Genomic DNA, 21,152 nt, shown 5'->3' with positions numbered 1-21,152 from the left:
TGCAGTGGATATTCAGCAAAGCTACATTTTTCATCCAACCCCTATAAATAACTTGTAATTGAAAGGATTATGGCAGTTGAAGAATCAGCTAATCCCTCTCCCTGAAAGTTCTGTGGAAACAACTTTTCTCCTTAGAAGAAAACATGAAAAAACTAAGGTAGTCAAACCAAAAATTTAAAAATCATTATTGTTGTGTTGTTATTATTTTATCTTATTTACAAGGGCCTAACATGGGTTGCTTGAGTGGCTCAATCAGTTAAGCATCTGCTTTTGGCTCAGGCCATGATCCCAGGGTCCTGGGATCAAGCCCTTTGTTGGGCTCCCTGTTCAGTGGGGAGTCTGCTTCTCACTCCTCCTTGCTCTCTGTCCCTCTTCCCCAGCTCATGTTCTCTCTCTCTCTCACTGTCTCAAGTAAATAAAATAGAATCTTAAAAAAATGAAGGGCTTAACATATATATTTTATTTAGAATGATCATGCAGCTGTCATTTTGTCACATGTCTGATATTTTATGAAGTTGTATTGAACAAAAGTTAAGTAATTAGAATATATTGAACATTCTCTCATTTGAATGAATAAAAAATCTGCTCCAAAACCAGATGGTCAAAAATGAAAGAATTGGTGCAATGTTAAAAAATCTTGATCTCTAAAAAAGCAGTTTTGCTATACTATCAGAATCCTGAAATGCTATTAGTTCTCAGTAACAAAGTAATAATGGAGTCACAAAAAATTTAGAAAAAAATAATATTTTAGGTATATATCCAATGCTAACTTTGCACTAGTGTGAATATTTAAATATAAATGTTTACACTTATGAAGGAATATTTTTGTTTACTTTTTCCTTTATTTTTAGATAAAATTTATATAAAATGTACACGATGATTTTATACATGTACACAGCGAAATAATTACTAGTCAAGTTAATGAACATATCTTCATATTACTAATTTTGTGTGTGTGTGATTAGAGCAACTGAAATGTACTCACTCAGCAAATTTCCAGCATTCAATATAGTATTACGAGCTATAGCCTTTGTGCTGTACTTTATACCTCTAGATTCATTCATCCTTCATAAGTACAACTTTGTACCTTTTGTTGGTTTTTGATGAAATATCATTTAATTCAGTAAAATAGAAAACAATGAAATAAGAATAGAACTAAACATCCTGTCGCCACCAAAAATGAAGAGAATTTAAAAATTTCAATGTAAATTTGAAGATTGGAAAACAGCGTGATCTATTGACCAACAACACTTTCAAATACATAAATTTTTATCCGGATAGATTCAAGGAATAAAAGTAGTGAGATAAAATTTACAGCTGTTAAAGAATTTTTTTTTTATTTCATTTCAAGTGAGTAATGGTTGAAAGCAGCTTGCTATGGAATTTAGAAGCTACTAGGTACATTTTATAGTAATGAACAGTTTCTTTTAAATGTCAATGTTTAAGATATGCCAAATAGTCTATTCTTTGTTACTATTTAAACTTCAAACAAAAAAAAAATAGAAACCAATATAAAAATGTATGACAGGCCGGAGTTTTCACAATTATTTTTAGGAGACATGAGAGAAAAGATTTTGAAGATCTTTGTATTAAGTCTCCCTAACTATTGATTCCATCCCCTAAATCTATCACAACTGCCAGCCCCTCTCCATTCCCATTTTCAAGGCCCTTCACAGGAACATCCCTCACACCCTTGCCAGAGTAATTTTTTTGCATAGAAAGTATGGAAATATAACCTAGTCTGCTGACGATCAAATCTTTATTTTGAGCAATCATGTGCCAATACCTAGCTATGTATATGCGTGTGTGAGTACATTTTTAGCAATGACAACAAAAGTGCAGAAATTGGTTAAACTGAGAACTGAATCCTAAAACTGCACCTGTTCATTCTTTTTCACACATAAGCTAGAGGCCCTGAGGCTTCAGTGGAATAATTGGATTCTAAGAAACATAATTTGAAAACCACTTTTGATGCTGATTTGAAATCTGAGCTCCAAGAGCTATACAAGGACTTTCCTAATCTGATTTTGGGAATATGTTCTGTTTCATCCTTGCCACTTATCCACATAAGCTTCTGTCACAGCCGTGCATAAGCGATCCTATTTTCCAAAACATACCACCACATGGTACATCTCTTTGTCTCTGTATATTCGTTCCCTCTGCCTGAAATGACATTTTCTCCTTTACCTTTCTCTCTCTGAAGTTTCCTTTAATACTCAGTGCAAATATCTGATACCCCTCCCCTAGAATGTATAGGAAAGTACTTCTGTACTTTGTCATAATTATACTTTCATGCTTAATATACTTTGTTTTCATCTTCATCTTCCCTGATAATCCATATCTCCTGAATTATATTTTAATTATCTCTGTAATACCAGCAACTGACAGATTGAAAGATACTCAGGAAGCACTTAATAAATGCCAATAAATCCAGTAACTTTTTACTTAAAAGGATGGTTTGATTTAAAGAAATTCTATTTTTAACTTATGCAATCTTATGTAGTCTATAAAATAATTGCTATATCTAACAAAACACTATAAATAAAAAATATTGGCCATTGAGGGGCACCTGGGTTGCTCAGTCAGTTGAGTGGCCAACTCTTGGTGTCAGCTCAGGTCATAATCTCAGGGTCCTGAGATTGAGCCCTGCATCAGGCTCCATGCTTACTGAGGAATCTGCTTGAGATTCTTTCTCCCTCTCCCTCTGCTCCTCCCCCTGCTCACTCTCTCACTATCAAATAAATAAATAAATAAATCTTAAAAAAAAACAAACTATTGAGCATTGACTCTATGTGCCAGGCACTGTGCTGTGTGTTTTAAATGCATTACATCTGCATTACATCATTTATTTTGCTTCCAAAATTATTACATAAGTACAAATAGCAACCACGGAGGAACGTAGGCCCATGCAGCTATCTAAATTACCCAGAGCTACACAAATAGAAAATAATGTAATTGATATTTAAACATATCTTCTCAGACTACTGAATGTGCTTTTACCAGTATTCTCAGTTCTAAACCAGAGAGTCCTGGATTTATGGCATGCTGCAGATGCTTCTATACAACTTATTTCAACAAGGAATCAAAACAAAAGTGATTTACCAAACTACATTAACATGAATTTCCAAAGTTTGTTCATTTTACCTGTGTTTATAAAAAATTCCAGCCAGAGCTTTCATCCATTAGGAGTATTGTCAGCAGTAAATCAGGGCACAGAATTACTGGACCTATTGAGTTCACACGTTCAAGGTTCATTGCCTCAATGATGTCAGTGACAGTATCTTCCTGATTCCTCTCAACTTACTTTTTCCTTCCTGGTGGCAAGATGATTGCCTAGCTTCAGATATTAGATCAATGCTCAAGGTAGGATGAAGGGGAAAAGGGGTAATGACAGGCAAATCTATTTCTTTTATCAGAAAAGCAGAAAATTTCCCAGAATCCTTGACTTCTGCTCTCATCTTAATGACCAAAAACTGAGTCACATGGCATCTAACTGTGAGTTTACGTAGGTTTTTCTTATCATGTGTTTGCCGTTTCTATACTTGTTGGCTCAGGTCATCTGCTTTTATTATTTTCTTCTTCAAGTGCATCATCCTTTTAGGACCCTGAGACTTTAAATCACAGATTTGTTCCCTAAAAATTCATCAGACTTCTTTTACAATACCAATAGCAACTTAAATAAGAAATGTTTAACTTGTGTGCAAATATTTATTTATACAGTAATTTCTGCTTCTGCCTACTTGCCTTGCAGAGTAACAATGACTAACATATATATATACAAACACCTCATTATCTTGAGATTTTATAGCAGTAACTCAGAATAGAGGCACGAACCCCAAAATAGAAAATTATCCTTAACATCCAAAAAAGCTAACAGATTGTCTGCCTATTTACTAAAAGTGTGTATTCTTTGTGGTAATAGAAATTTCCTTCAACAGTTAGAATCCAGAGATGCTAACTTGATATCATGTGCAGAATCAGTCATGAGTTTTATTTGATTTCCATGTATGGAACATTGGAGAAGCAGAATATTGGGAAAAGTTGCATTTGCTATGATTAGAAGTTATCACAGAAGCTAGACCTGTGCCAGCTAGTAAGTGGTTAGAAAAAAGTAGGCTCAATAATTATAAAAGCACTGAAGACTGCTTAAGTCTAGTCTTTGGTACTACAGCGCACACACACACACACACACACACTCACCCCTTCTAGCAAAGCATTATAAGCAATGTTAAATAGCAAAGTCATGAAGTGGGAGGATGAGTGAAATAGGTGCTAGAGATTAAGGAGTGCCCTTGTGACGAGCACTGAATGATACATGGAAGTGCTGACTCACTATATTGTACGCCTGAAAGTAATATTATTCGGTATGTTAACCAACTGAAATTTAAGTAAAACTAAAAACAACAACAACAACAAAACAAGGTGTGCCTGGGTGGCTCAGTTGGTTGAGCATCAGACTCTTGATTTCAGCTTAGGCTGTCATCTTGGGTTGGGAGCTCCAGCCTCGACTCAGGCTCCATGCTCACCTTGGAGTCAGCCTCTCCCTCTCCCTCTGTTCCTCCCCCTTCTCTCTCTCTTTCCCTCTCTCTATCACTCTCTAATAAATAAAATCTTTAAAAAACCAAATAACATAGTCATGAAATAAAAGCTAATTGCATTTTCAGGGTAATTTTTTTTAAGTCATAGAAATATGTATGTAGTGTTTTAGAAAGATTTTCATAACAGTGCTAATAGTTTGGTGGTTATATTTTTTAAAATTCCATTATCCAGAAAATTCACTTTTATGAAATGTCTTTTTTTTCCCTGATAACAGACCAGTATGACATTATTGTGGATAACCTGTAAGTTCTAAGTTCTCAAAGGAACTCATAGTAAAGGCATAATATATAATTTGTCATTTGATATTACTAAAAAATGAGTAAGACTGGTAAAGCAAACGCGTGGTAAATTGATTTTAGTTACAGAAATCATGCATTTTTTATTTGGTAATATAACAGAAATTAAGTTTCCTCAAGTTAATCTATATGTTATTATAAATCCAATATGCTAGTATTTTAAAATGTAACATCCTACATATTGCATATTTGTTTTAATATTAATTATTAACTATTATAGAGTCATTTAATTTATTTAATATTATATCATTCGAATTTTAATATACCTGGTATTATACAAATATTAAATTATTTTGAAATATATTGCTTTTCCTAAAAAAGTCACATATAAATAAGAAACTAATGGATTCATTTCAGATTGTTTCATATTGTCAGAAGTTTCCATTGTAATAATAGCTTTGATTACTCACATTTCAAAGTGACTAAAAAGAAAAAAAAAAGCCCCCCTTTTTTCCCTAAGCTTTACAATAATATGTGTATCTACTATTTAGGAAGAATTTCAAATAATCCATGTTTTGTTTACCCTGGAAAAGGTCAAAATAAAAGCATGTTATCCACTACAAAAATGGTGCTTAGGCTGCCAGTAAGATATATTATTTTTACTTTACTTTCATTGTATTTTTTTTTAAACAGGGTAGTTTTCTGCTTACAAACCATGACCTCTGCATTTAAACACCAAAGAGCAAACTAAGTAACCTCACTTTGAAATGTGATGCAGTAATTTAAGAATATTAGCATTTTCCCAATAATTTAGAATCTCATATACTTCAATTCTGTTGAAGCATTTAATTAGAATATTTGGATTATGATAGACTCCATGAATTTTATGTTTTCTTAATTTCTCAATTAAAAAAGGAACAGAGTCCCTGGTACCATATAGTTAACATTTCTGCTTTGTTTAATGAATCTAAAATAATAATTACTTATACTTTCTTATCCTGAAGAAGGATCGCACATTTATAAATCAAACGATATGTTTAATCTCATTAATTATTTTTAAAATTTCAAACAATATATTTTTAAATATTTAACAAATTTAGAATCTTATAATGTCTAAACAACTCAGATTAATATTGTTCATATTCTAACCAAATAAAATAATACTAAATAGATAATACATATACTATTTTTGGCTGTTCTAGATTTGTTTATCCAAAAGAACATAGGATGAAGTTGTCTTTCGGCCAGCTTATAACATAGGTCATACTCAAAACTTTATTAGGAAACTGTTGGATGGTCACCTGGGTGGCTCAGTGGTTGAGCATCTGCCTCTGGCGCTCAGGTCGTGACCAGGGTCCTGGGACCGAGTCCTGCATTGGGCTCTTCACAGGGTGCCTGCTTCTCCCTCTACCTGTGTCTTTGCCTCACTCTGTGTGTCTCATGAATAAGTAAGTAAGTAAATAAATATTCACTTATTTATTCATGAGACACAGAGAGGGAGAGAGGCAGAGACACAGGTAGAGGGAGAAGCAGGCTTGCCACAGGGAGCCTGATGCGGGATTCAATCCCAGATACCAGGATCACATCCTGAGCCAATGGCAGCCACTCAACCGCTGAGTGACCCAGTTGTTCTGAATAAATGAAGTCTTAAAAAAATAATACCAACCAAGATCCATACCAACGATGCTTAGAAATGGATTTTGACCCACTAATTAATTATTCAACTGGTTAAGTCATTCATTCAAACAATACATATTTAATAAATACCTATTATATAGTGACAGGAATTTTGCTAAGTAGTGGGGTTTCAGTGATGACCTTGATTCATGTAATTCTTGTCCTCAGGTAGTTTCTAGTCCGTTAACCCTTCGAAAAATCAAATGGGTTAGTGTGGCATTGCTTATTGTTCTTTACAAGAGTATTTTGCTTTCTAGATTTGTAATTCCTTAGATTACCCTATTAAATGATTTTATATTGAATACCTTTCTGACTGTAGCATGTCTCTTTAAGATTTGTGTTTGTCTAATTGGTAATCCTAGGTTAATGAAAAAAACTATATTGCTGGTAAAGTCCAAAACCCCATGAAGTGGAAATTATAAGACAATACCAAATGTCCTTAAGAATGCATAGTAGTAGGTATGTTATTAAGGTAATAAGAGCGAGAAGTGTTGTGGACAAAGTAACATCGGTACCAGAGCAGTAGCCAAGTGAAAGGCTGCCAACCAGCTCAGGATCCTGAAATATACAGAGAAGGAAGAGTGCGAAGTCTGCCCTGAAGGGATGCAAAGAATACTACAGTCTTAGGGAAAAGGCAGGATTGACTTCAGGTATGGAAATATAGAGTTTTCATTAAGGATAGAAAAAGCAGCAAAAAGAGAAGGAAATAAGGAGTATGTTCATAAAGACTTCTCAGAATAAACTAATAGAGGAAATGTCACCTTTCTTGGTTGATTTTGAAATGTACGGATTTGGAAAAACTAGTGTTCAGAGGTAAACAGAGGAAACACTGTTGCTACTACACTACTTCCGGGATTCTTTGGAGTGAAGTTGGATTTCCGTCTGTACAAAGTCTCTTATTTGCCCCAATATGTGATGATAAGTCAGGTCTGTTTTTTAGTCTGACACACATTCTGAAATAGCGTTACAAAGCACCAGATTGGTCCCCACCAACTCTATATCTGATTTTCAGATGACAGTTATGAATCATCACTGTGTTTCCTGCCTATGAGAGGTAAATGGCATTCCCATAATTTCTATTCCCTGAGAATCCTGTGACTCTTCTAGAGGAGTGTTTCCCACTTTACCTACAAACAGAGATTATCCCTGTATAAAACTGGCTTTATAACTATCGTAGAGCTCAGAGTGATTGTGTGTGTCTTTCTCCCATACATCTTTGTTCTTCCACTCACCAGCATCAATATGAAATTTCACTTTCTTCCAAATCTTTGCAACAATTTTTTTTCCATCTAGGCACTTTTCCGCACATCCTTGAATTTAATTAATAATTCAGAATTGGGCCTTAAGGTGTTTTATCTTCTTTAGCTGATGTGCACAAAACATTACCTAATACTTGGAATTTGGAAATTAAGCAAATAATCATTGTGAGACTTTTTAATATCATGCTAAATCATATCCTAATAATTCTCTTAATAGTTATGTGTCATTTTTATGGAATTTTACTTTGTTGAAATAACTTCACAATTGATTGGGATTCAGCTGTTTTCGATCCTGTATAGTCACAGGTTGACTTTGCAGGAAAGTGTAAGGTGTGTTAATAGTTTTTCCTTTCCCATAAAGAAGATGACCTCAGCAGTTAGTCTCCTTAGACTAAAGGACATTAACCAGTTTGTGCATCACTTAGTAACCATCTCTTGTTACTTGCCCTAGTTGACTGTCTATATTTCTATTTTTTCTTTTCTTTTCTTAACTCCCCCCACCTCTTTTCTTGAATCATCTCAGATCATTCTGCTGAGATAATCACTCCATGGGTTAAGTAAAACTTCAACATACACTCATTATCTCTTTGTGTGAGAATTAGGCTGTGACAATTTGAGAAATGAGCTTCTACACAGCTCTTGAAATATAAAGTGCGTATAATAGGAGATTATGTTAAGCGGGATCAAAATGGAGTTGAAGTCCTCAGTTCACTGGAATAGTTCCCTCAAAGACCTCACAATGTATCTCAGATTTTAAGTATGTTTCCTTTGAGATTTTCCTACCAAACTGATCTGAGATCTCCCTGAAGTCTGGTTTAGGGATAAGAGTTCTGATACAATGTCAGTTTTCATATCTCATCTGTATAAATATTTTAATGATAATGTTCTAAGACCTTCCTTCCTTCCTTCCTTCCTTCCTTCCTTCCTTCCTTCCTTCCTTCCTTCCTTCCTTCCTTCCCTTCTTCCTTCATTTTATTTTGTCCTAAAATTTTGGATTTTGGGGACCTTGATCATATGGGTATTTCTAAAATCTACTTAATGTATTCCAGAGACTGGAGTCATGTGATTCTCATTCCTCAAAAATATCAAAACAGAATAAATAATATTCCAACTATTTTCTTAGTAAGGACATAAGAAATATAATGCTGGATGAAATTAATATAAACTTCTCTGAAAGTAACTCTAAAACGTTTTTGTGTGGGAGCATAGAAATTGCCTTCTACGATGAAAGTTTCCAAAGGTGAGGAATATACTCCCTCGTCACTGATTTTAAGTTTCCTTTTAATACTCTACTGTGGATCTATTATTTATAGTTTTTCTCAATTCCTTCTTGAATTCATTTTTATAAGTAGATCAAATACCTTTTGAAGCTTATGATTCACAGAGTAAATTAAAATTTATTTTCCTTGACCTCTAAAGATGCACCAATGTGTGTTTATCTCATGTGATAGGCTGATTAAACCCTCACAGAGTCAGGACACAGCTTAATCTCCCCTTCTTGGATCTCATAGTTAATAGGCATTTCAGTAGTATATCAACAACTCCATATTCAAAGGGAGTTAACAACAATATTTTGTATCATAACATTTTATCTTATTTTAATGTTGTTATATATAGCACAGTGTTCCAAGATCAATTCTTTTCTCTCAAGCAAGGATTTATCCGTAAACACTAAAAGAAATATAAGGAAAAATTATTCCCTGCGTCTTGATAATGAATCAAATGGGTGCACCTATTTCTAACAGAACTGTATCAGTCACTGAGATTATGAAGACATATGACATGTTTCTTTTTGTTAGGTAATTTATGTATTACTGGAGCAGACTCATGAAAACAGATCATTTTTAATTAGCACAGTATATGCAGTGGTAAGAGTTAACATAAGTGAAAAAATATGATTAACATAAGTGAAATGAGTGCACTGAAAGTGATGGGAGAGGAAATGAAATAGCCCAGGAATAGGCAAATAGGCTTCCTGGGGCAGGAGGCATTATTAGCTGAAGCTGAGAGAGCTGTCCTGAGCAGTCCTTTTAGGAATGTCCTAAAATCCAGAAGGGATTACTATCAACAGCTGCTGAGATCTAAGAGTTGACAACATGTTTCTGTGTGCCACATTTGTTCAATATTTATATAACCTCATTTAATCTTTGCAATGACCTGACAAAATGGGGACAATTATTTTTATTTTAAAGATGGAAAAAAAGAGATAGATTGGGTAACTTTTTCCAAGACAACTCAGCATGTAAATATTGGATCCGATAATTGAACTAAAACTGTCTGACTCCAATGATTATGCTCATTAGGACTTAGTTCAATTTCATTATTTAAGCATTTACTTATCATCTTTTATGTCTCAGCCACCGACCCTTCAGTTTTAGAGAAATAAAGGCAAATAAGGTAGAGTCATTGCCTGGAAGGAACTCATTAGTGTGGCTCATTCTATCACTGTACCTTTGTATTGCCTTCCTATTTTGAACAGCTAGAGAAGCCGATTCGATTTTTCTTTTTTAAGAAAATGTTCATTCAGTTTTCAAAATGGGAAAAAAAAACAGGTATACTTCAGTTCATTGCAATTAATAATTTGGGGATGTGCTTAACTATTACTTTGTGGGATAATAACCTCTCATGACCTTGTTTATAAATTCTTTCCCAATACTACATTTAAATCATTCTGTTATTTTCTCTTTTATTTTGAAATTCTTGGCAGGTTCTATAGTACTTAGAGATTTTATATCTGCATATAAGCTAACATTAAAAAAAAAAAAATCCTGAGCCGGGCTCAGCGGTTTAGCGCCACCTTCAGCCCCCGAGGTGTGACCCTGGGGTCACAAGTCCCACGTCGGGCTCCCTGCATGGAGCCTGCTTCTCCCTCTGCCTGTGTCTTTGCCTCCCTCTCTCTCTGTGTGTGTCTTTCATGAATGGATAAATAAAATCTTTAAAAAAATTCCTGATGTTAATTTGAAGGTGATATTATCATTTCTGTGAATAGCCTTTCTTTGTCTCTCTGTGTGTGTATGTGTGTGTGCATGAATAGCCTTTCTAATCTATTAACAATTTGTTTGCATTATTACTTTTTTCAAAGTTCAGTATAGATGATACTATTCTTTTGCTTGCTTCAAAGCTTCCGTATTTGCTATCCCCAATTCAGATGATAACGTATGTCACTTGAAAGTTTTCAACTTAACTCTACTGTCATTATGATGTGATTCCACACACATTTGTAAATACATACTTTAAAGCTATGATTTGCCTGAAAGGATCAGTTATCAAATTTGTATAGTGCTAGACACTACATATTTGCTTTCTCCAACAGAAGAGAACCTATTCTTGTAACCATGTTGTAGAAACAGATAGGAGCTAAAGAATCAAGGGAAAATGATAAGCTTCTAGAATTGATAGTATTCTCTTTATGTTATTTTTGGTGCACATCTATGGAGTTGTTTTGAGGTTTTTTATTGTTGTTTTTTTCCTTTCCTTTCCCTTTCCCTTTCCCTTTCCCTTTCCCTTTCCCTTGCCCTTGCCCTTGCCCTTGCCCTTGCCCTGCCCTTGCCCTGCCTTTTCCTTGCCCTTTCCTTTCCTTTCCTTTCCTTTCCTTTCCTTTCCCTTCCCTTCCCTTCCCTTCCCTTCCCTTCCCTTCCCTTCCCTTCCCTTCCCTTTCCTTTCCTTCTTTTTTTTTTTTTTTTTAACTCAGGCCCTCATATTTCAATGGCCTCATTATTTCTTTTAATTCACGAAGACAGAGTCACTCAGCCTAACTGCTCTATGAACTGCACTTCTTTCTTGAAGGGTCCTCTCATAAACAGTTGATCTCAGGATCAAATCAGAGCAGTATTTTCAAGAATATTTTTATGACCTATTTTTCTAGGAACCTGCAAATAATAATTTGTATTCCCTTTCAGGTAACTTTCTTGCATGTGCTTTTTCTCCCTTCTTATGAGCAAGTCTCAATATAAAAGATACACCTATAAACTAGAAAAACAGAGAAATCACAGTAGTTTTTAAATACAGAAAATATTCTTAAAGGTGTTTTGTTTAAAGATGACTCCTCTGAGAATAGTTTGAACCTGAGCACATCCATATTCTTAGTCAAAGTGTAGGCCATTCAGACCGAAGCACCCACAGTCAGATACTGGGGTCCTTTTCTCTTTAGTTGTAGTCACTTTTAGTATGGACATATGTGATAAATGCTATTTAATTCTGCCTCATGTTTAATAGAAATTGTGAAGCAAATTTTTATGCCTCTCAAGTCATTCCAGAATGATAGAATTTCCCTCAGGAGCTACATCCACAGTATGGGACACTGCTTTGGGAGCACTGCATTCACTTCTACCAGATTTGATTAAAAACTGCTTTGTTAGTATCTCTGAATAAATGAACAGTCATATGATTACCATGTCTGTAGTGCTTTCTATCCATTTTAACCTGTAATTTATTCAGCAATGCTTACAAATGCCCAGTTTGCTGCTATTCTGGGAGTTTGGGTTATCATAGGAAAAAGTAGCCACCTTTTCCCTATCCTGATACTTCCTTTTGGTTAAACCTGTGTTTGAATTCTTTACCTGTGAAATTAATCTGATAAGTAAATGTCAGTTATACAAAAGAGATCTGCATTCTTACAAACCACTAAATTCAAGTTTTGAAAAATATGTCCTCATGTTTGTCTAATTTTTGAAATACTTGAAAGGTGTCTTAAGAGTGAGTTTATGTGTCCAACAAAAAAGCAATCATTTTAGATTTTTTTTATTACCTCTCCATAGATTTGGTCATCTCTCCTTTGGCAAGTTGCTAGAGGCATTAGCTGACTCAATTATGTTGCCATGTTGATAGAGGGTATTAATCTGCTCATTAAAAGGAATACTGGAGGCACCGGGATAAGAGGATATACAGCTACCTTTTAATCATTAATACCAGCTGAGAAGAATAGCAGGGAAACTTTTAATTCAGGGATTCTTTTTTTTATTATTAAGGATGATTTTTAGATCAGTTTTAGATTCACAGCAAAATTGAGAGGATGGTACACAGAATTTACATACATCCCCTTCCTCCACACATACATATAGCTTTCCCCATTATCAATATCGCTAACTAGAATGTCATATTTGTTACTGATGACCAATCTGCATTGACACATCATAATCACCTCAAATCTATGGTTTACTTTAGGACTGACTTTTCATAATCTGTTTTTTATGGATTTGGACAAATGTACAATGACATATATCATTATTATACTTCCATAGGCTATAGTTTTGCTGACATAACAATGCTCTGTGCTCTGCATATTCATTTTTCCCTCCTACCTCTGACAACTGCTGATTTTTCTTCTTTCTGTCTCCATAGCTCTGCCTTTTCCAGAATGTCAGATAGCTGGAATCCTAAAGGATATAGACTTTTCGGATTGGTTTCTTTCACTTACGCATTTAAATTTCTTCCATGTCTTTTCAGGCTTGATAGCTTATTTTGTTTTAGAGTTACATAAAATTCCATTGCTTAAATATATCACAATTTATCCATGCATCCAATGAAGGACATCTTGTTTGCTTCTAAGTTGAGACAATTATGAGCAAAGCTGCTATAAACAACTATGTTCAAGCATTTGTGTGGACCAAGTTTTCAACTCCTTTGATGAAATACTAATGAGCACAATTGCTGGGTCTCATGATAGGAGTATGTTTAGTTTTGTAAGAGACTGCTAAACTATCTTCCAAAGTGGTGTACCATTTTGTATTCTCACGAGCAATGAGTGAGCATTCCTGTTGCTCACTAGCTTAGTGCTATCAGTGTTCTGGATTTTGGTCATTGATGAGATAACCTTAAGGTCTGTGGACCATTTCTCAATCAGGTTGTTTCCTATTTCCAGGTTGAGATTTAAGACTTTTTTATATAATAGATAGCCCTTTATCAGATGTGTTTTTGCAAGTATTTTTTTCCCAGTTTCTGTGGCTTATCTTCTAATTTGCTTGACTCGGTCTTTAGCAGGGCAGAATGTTTTAATTTTAATGAAGTCTACCTTTTCAGTTTTTTTTTTTCTTTCATTGTGTCTTTGGTCTTTTATCAAAAAGGTGTCATGGAACCATAGGTCATCTATATTTTCTTCTACATTGCCTTCTAGGAGTTTTATTTTTGAATTTTACATTTAAGTCTATGATACATTTTGAGTTAATTTTTGTGAAGAGATTAAGTTTCTTATCTAGATTCTTTTTTTTCCAACACTGCTTATTGAAGAAAGACGCTATCTTGCTCCAATATATTTCCATTGTATTTCCCTTGCTTCTTTGTCAAAAATCAATTGAATATGTTTATGAGGGTCTACTTCTGGGTTCTTATTATATTTCATTGATATATATGTCTGTCATTTCACTAATATTATACTATCTTGAATACTATAGCTTTATAGTAAGGGTCGAAGTCAAGAAGTGGCAGTTGTCTAACTTTGGTTTTCTCTTTAAATATTGTGTGGACTATTCTGGATCTTTGCCCTTCCCTATACACTTTAGAATCAGTTTATTGATATCCATAAATATCAATGGGAAGAACCTCCTAGTATTTTGATTGGGAGTGCATTGAATCTATAGATCACGTTAGGAAGAACTGACATGTTGATGATATTGATTCTTCTCATCCATGAACATGATCTATCTTTCCATTTTTTTATTTAATTAATCAGAGTCTTTTAGCTTTCCTCCTATAAATCTTTACATATTTTGTTAGATTTATGCCTAAGTATTTTATTTTCGGGGGTGCTAATGTAAATCATATTTTTAATTTCAAATAAATACAATGTGTTCATTATTGCTATTAATGAAGAGATTTTAAGACTGAAAATCTGATAGAAAGTATGAATTCTAGCCCATTCACACTTCATGGCTTTCCACTGGCCACATAGGTTCCTTCACATCCTGGCATGCTATTTGTAGTTAATATGCATTTTAGTTTCAGGCTGCCAAGAGTGTATTGAGGGGCACCTAGGTGGCTTAGTTGTTTAAGCATCTGCCATTGGCTCAGGTCATGACCCCAAGATCCTAGGATTAAGCCCCACACTGAGTTCCTTATTCAGCAAAGAGCCTCCCTCTCCCTCTCCCTCTGTCCCACCCCCTGCTCATGCACTCTCTCTCTCTCTCTAATAAATAAAATCTAAAAAACAAAAGGAGTCTATTGAGAATACAACTGATTCATGAAGACTAAGGGTGTGTCATCTTCCAGCATGGTTTTGTACTGATTTTTAATATTACCATTATAGGTTTGATTTGTGACCTTCCCAAATTCGTATGTCACCCCAATGTGATTAGATTCAGAGATAGAGCCTTTAAGGACATATTTAAGGCTAAACAAGGTCATAAGGATAGGGCTTTAATCCAATAGGATCCATGTCCTTATGAGAAGAAGAAGAAGCACCAGAAAAGCGTGTGTATAGAAGAAAGGCTATATGAGAAAGTGGCCACTTACAAACCAATAAAAAAGGCCTCAGGAGAAACAAAATCTGTCAGCACCTTGATCTTGGACTTCCAGCTTCCAGAGACTGGGAAAAAATAATTTTCTGTTGTTTGAGCCTCCCAGTCTGTGGTAGTTTATATGGCAGCCTGAGCAGACTGATAAACCAACCTGTTACTGACATCCAGTTTCTCAGTTCTGCTCTCCTTATTTATGAAACAGTTTTTCTTCTGGCTGGTTTATTTGAATCTTTCCATCACTCTTTAATTTTTTTCAATGTCATCACTCTTCTCATCACTTCCACGAAGACTATGGGAAGAGGTCCCAGTGATCTGTATTGTTTAAGACAAGACAACCAGAAATTACTATCAAATTAGTAATTTACCCAAGCATTCATTGAAATGCTTGTAGGTCACCTACAACTAGGCCTTGAGATATTTTAGAAGCTCTGTGTTAATTTTTACCACTGGACTTGGTCTTCTGGTAGATATCTCTATTTATCATAATATTCTTTTCATTCCCTTCAATTATCTATGCTTTTGATTATTTACCTACAAGCCTATTGCCCTGGTTGTATTAATAACAGTAACATCTAATGCTTCTAGCATATATATCTTCAAACAGTATTTTCAGGATAAGCAAAATTATAAAATGCACATCATAAATTTTATGAAGGCTAAAAGTATTTATTAGAGTAACATATAATGCAGTCATCTGAATGCTACAGTATTTATTTGATTTGAGAAACAAATTGTTTAATAATCATTTCATTACACTTGAACTTTTGGCTTTTGCCTTTTATACAATGAGAATAATTTGACATATTTGTTTTGAGTAACCTGTGTAATTAAACTTTGATTTCTGTAAACATTCTGATAAGTAAATGCTCAGATTTGAACTAACCTGGGAAACATTACTACATTAATAATGCCTTTTGAATCTTTAAAGAGCTAATTTAATTAAATATGAAAAGATCATTAAAATTATTCATTTTATCCCAGTTTTTACACGCATTTATACACCTTAAAAAATTAACAAAAATCACACTATAATAGTCAAAATAATTTTTCACATAAGACAGAGTAGAAAATCGTAAATTTTTTTTGAAATTTCACAGTGTGGCTCTTCACATTAAATGAAGTAGATAGTAAAGTGCATAGAACAGTCATGTAAAATAGTAGATTGCTAATGTTTGATGATCCTGTTACTTTTGAAAAAGTATGTTATTTAAATATATATGTTTATATAATAATTAACAAATTCTTTTCCTTTTTTTTTTTAAGATTTTATTTATCTATTCATGAGAGACACAGAGAGAGGCAGAGACATAGGCAGAGAGAGAAGCAGGCTCCCCCAAGGAGCCTTATGTGGGACTGGATCCCAGGAACCCGGAATCCTGACCTGAGCCGAGGGCAGACGCTCAACCACTGAGCCACCATGGTGTCCCACCAAATTATTTTTATTTTAAAAATAAGCATAAGTACAAATGAACAAGTATATGTAGAGTTTTCTAAAACAAAACTTATGGATATGTGCATGTTCATTTATATTTATGGATATCCTTTAAATGAGAATAATTAGTTGATTATATTATTTATAGCCTAAATGAAGTATTTGTGAAAATATCTAATACTAAATTTTAAACAATTTTGAGCAGACTGAAAGACTGACTATTCATTTCTAGCTATAGACTATCTTAAGAATTATAAAACTGTGGCAAAACAGGAAGTTGTTTCTGTCCCCTTTGAAAAGAATATTTGTGGTAGAGAAATAATTGAACAAGGTCAAAACGAACCTTTTACTCACATTCTTTAAGAACAACTAGGTATTGTCCCAGAAATAGAAACCAACCAATCTTCAATTTCATTGCAGCAATTCACCCTGTCACCAATAAGACGGCCATTCACCAGCTCAAAGGATGTGGGGAAATGCTAAACTTTCAGAAATTGTGTGTATCCCTATGCATTTACATTGAGTATTTTTTAGGAAAAAAATTAAGTGAGTTTTACAAAGACTTTTTTGTTACCAAAAAGTCTAGGTCAACCCTAGGTGTTACTTCAATGAATTGATAGCATTGATGACAAAAAAAAAATTGAATTAGATTCTACAGCAAGCAAAAGACTAATTTTCACACATGTGCTTTGTTATAATGTGACCTAAGTTAAAATATTGGTGTGTATGATATAAATAATTGAGTAAAGCAGAACGAGCAGCAGTATGTACCTTGAAAGAAAATAAATGAGATCCTTTGAAATGCCAGCTCTTTTCACTTAATTTTATGCATCTATATGGTTTTATTTGTTTTACATTAGAACTTGTTTGATAATCTTTAAAAAATATTAACTCAGTAACTCATTTCTAAAAATAACTCAACAGATAGGCCCTAAAATTTTTTGAAGACATTTTAATGCCATTAAAAAACAGGGTAGGGGCAGTCGAGGTGGCTCAGTGGTTTAGCACTGACTTCAGCCCAGGGCATGATCCTGGAGACCCGGGATTGAGTCCCACATCGGGATCCCTTCATGAAGCCTGCTTCTCCCTCTGTCTGTGTGTCTGTCTCTCTCTCTCTGTCTCTCATGAATAAATAAAATCTTTAAAAAAAAAGAAAAGAAAAAACAAGGTAGGATGTCTAAAGGTGAAATGTGGCATATTGTATATGGCTTATATGTCAAGTAAACCCTGCAGCTTACAGAGCTACACAGACATAGATTAAATAAATGAGACATTGAAAAGTAAAACTTTAAATTAAAGTAACAGTTTTATCCACTTTTGTGTATATGCACACATCCTCCAACAGAGCTGGAGGGCTGACTCTGGCCCCCAGTGAATTTATTGTCACCTTATTCTGCAGTTACTTTCTGCCACAACCAGAAGACAAAAAAAAAAAAAAAAAAAAAAAAGACAACAATGCTTTCAACAAAGTTCAAACTCCTGATTAGAAAATGGAATGAGAGCCAGGATCCAGTTGTTATAAACCACATAAACTAATGTGACACTCAACTATCAAAATGTATAGTTTACGGGCAGCCCGGGTGGCTTAGCGGTTTAGCGCCACCTTCAGCCCAGGGCATGATCCCCGAAAACCGGGATCGAGTCCCACGTCGGGTTCCCTGCGTGGAGCCTGCTTCTCCCTCTACCTGTGTGTCTGCCTGTGTGTGTGTGTGTGTGTGTGTGTGTGTGTCATGAATAAATAAATAAAATCTTAATAAAATTAATAATAATAATAATAATAATAATAATAATAATAATGTATAGTTTAAGTTGTTTTAGTGGACATAAGCCAGAGCAGAATTACCTGGAAAGTTTATAATACACACCCAAGAAATGAAGAAGAGCACAATAAGCTACCATTTTGAAACCAACCAATTGGAAATATGACAGTGAAATAGACTAGACTAGAAATAGACCAATGATTTATCACTGAGCATTCTATGTTGACAGGTAGATTAAATAAACAACATGTCACAGATTGGAGCTGGCCATTGCAAAAGGAAATCTGCTAACTGAACTTGAAGTTAATGCTATCAACATAAGGCTTTGAGAGAATAGGAATTTGACCAAATGACAATGGCGAGTTCTCTGCTGATGCAGAAGCAGAAAATCGCACATTAAAATAAAGAAGGAAGTTGAATCAAGGAGGAGCCAGGAGCAACTAATGAAAAGCATGAGCATTTAGTTGCTTGTGCTCCCCACTAAGCAGACAGCACTAAAACACCATTCACTGTCTTAAAGTAAAGCATAGGGCTGATATTATATAGTCACATAGTTGAATTCCAGAGACAATTTAAGGTTCTTGTCCAAAACTTGAACAAATTTTGTATACCAGAGAAGGATACTTTAGTATTTTTATAAGTGGCATTTGTATGGGAGATGGAAGAAAAAAAAAACTCTTTCAGAGATTCACTATTATTAAGGAACAAATATTTCAAGATCTATTATGAAAAGGGTCATGACTAGCCTGACTTCCTATGTCAACCTAATTAAATTTGCTCAGTAAATTATTTAACACATGGCTATTTTTTTAATGCTTGATGAAACTGAACAACATTGTTGCAGTGTTTGATAATAATAAGATTGCCATTTAAATTTATCATATGAATTTAGTAGAGGAAATAAATTATTATAAGAATCTATAATTATTTTATAATAATTACATTATGCATAGGAAGAAAAATAAAATTAGGTGAATATAATTTTTAAGGTATTTGTGATCCATAACACTGATAAAAAACATAATTTGAACAACATAAACTCTAATGTCTGTATTTTAATATTAACAAATTAATTATATATCTGTTTTAACTTTTATGGAAGCAGGTAAAGCATGTATTTAGATGCTATGCTCTAATAAAATTATGTGAAGATATTGCAGAATTATGAAATATAAAGTCAAAATAGTAACTAAGTACTTATGGTATGCTCTTTTATAATGTTACTAATAATTATATCAAGATGACTATTTTTTGTTTTAGTAAAAGAAGTAAAGCAAATACATAACTAAAATCTGAACAGTAATATACATTTTTTAAAATTGGAGTAAATAGAGATATTTGACATTTTAATACTGGAGGAGTTTTAAAAGGGCAGAATACTTTAAAATAATCCTATATGTAGCTAAGGAAGTTATTTCTTTTTTTTTAAAGATTGTATTTATCTACTTGAGAGAGAGAGAGAGAGAGAACACAGCAGGAGGAAGGGCAGAGGGAGAAGCAGACTCTCTGCTGAGCAGGGAGTCAGAAGAGGGGTTTGATCCAGAGACTCCAGGATCATGACCTGAGTGAAGTTGCCCTCCAAAGTCATTTATGGCTAAATAACATTCTATTTTGCATATATACCACTTCTTTATCCATTCATCAGTCGATGAACACTTGAGCTGCTTCCATATCTTGGCTCTTGTAAGTAATGCTGCTATAAACATAAAGGTACATGTATCCCTTTGAATTAATGTTCTTGTATTCTTTGGGCAAATACCCAGTACTGCAAATCCTGGATCATAAAGTAGTTCTATTTTTAACTGTTTGAAGAACCTCCATACTGTTTTCCACAGTGGCTGCACCAGTTTGCATTCCCACTAACAATACTCCTGTGTTCCTTTTTCTCCCCATCCTCGCCAACACCTGTTGTTTCCTGTTTTATTGGTTTTAGTCATTCTGACAGGTATGAGGTGATATCTCGTTGTAATTGCATTACAATTTTTGTAATGCATTTGATTTGCATTTCCCTGGGGTAAGTAATGATGAGCATCTTTTCATGTGTCCATTGGCCATCTCTATGTGTTCTTTGAAGAAATATCTGTTCATGTCTTCTGCCCATTTTTTAAATGGATTGTTTGTTTCTTAGGTGTTGAGTAAAACTTCACACTTCCTATGAAATTTAAATTTTCATAAAATCTGCCACCCCCAAAAAAAAAGTCAGAAAAAATGAGAGGAATTTGCTAAGTCAGAAGTAGGAATTCAAATGTAAATAGTAGCTAGGAAATATGATCAGTGGAAAATGTCTGTTGAGCTTCTGATAAATCTATGCTAACTCATATGAAATCTGATGAATCCAAAAGCTAAAATAAATACCTTACTGATTAAGGTTGAAAAGTCATTACCATTTATTTGAATCAAGAAAAAATGGGAAACAAATGTTTTCATACAAACAAATAATTTGCTGCTTTGGGGTTAGAAAATCATGAGTACTAAACCTTGGAAGAAGATAAATATTTTTTGATGAAATGTGTTGTCTAGGACCATTAATAGTATACATGGATCTCAGTATTTTGACTGGGTATTCCAGCAGAGAATTATCAACTACCTCTTACCAAGGAAAATTCTCTTCTGTCTGGTGAGATATCATCTTCTATTACAATAATACTGTGGGGGAAAGAAACCTCAAAAAGTGATAGGAATATTGGAAATCAAGTAGCCACATCAAAAACCAACTCAGGAGATACATTGGGAAGGAG

Source organism: Canis aureus, chromosome 31 (assembly GCF_053574225.1).
Source record: "Canis aureus isolate CA01 chromosome 31, VMU_Caureus_v.1.0, whole genome shotgun sequence".
Classification (NCBI taxonomy): Eukaryota; Metazoa; Chordata; class Mammalia; order Carnivora; family Canidae; genus Canis; species Canis aureus.
The sequence above is the reverse complement of the archived record's forward strand: the minus strand, read 5'-3'. Positions refer to the sequence as shown.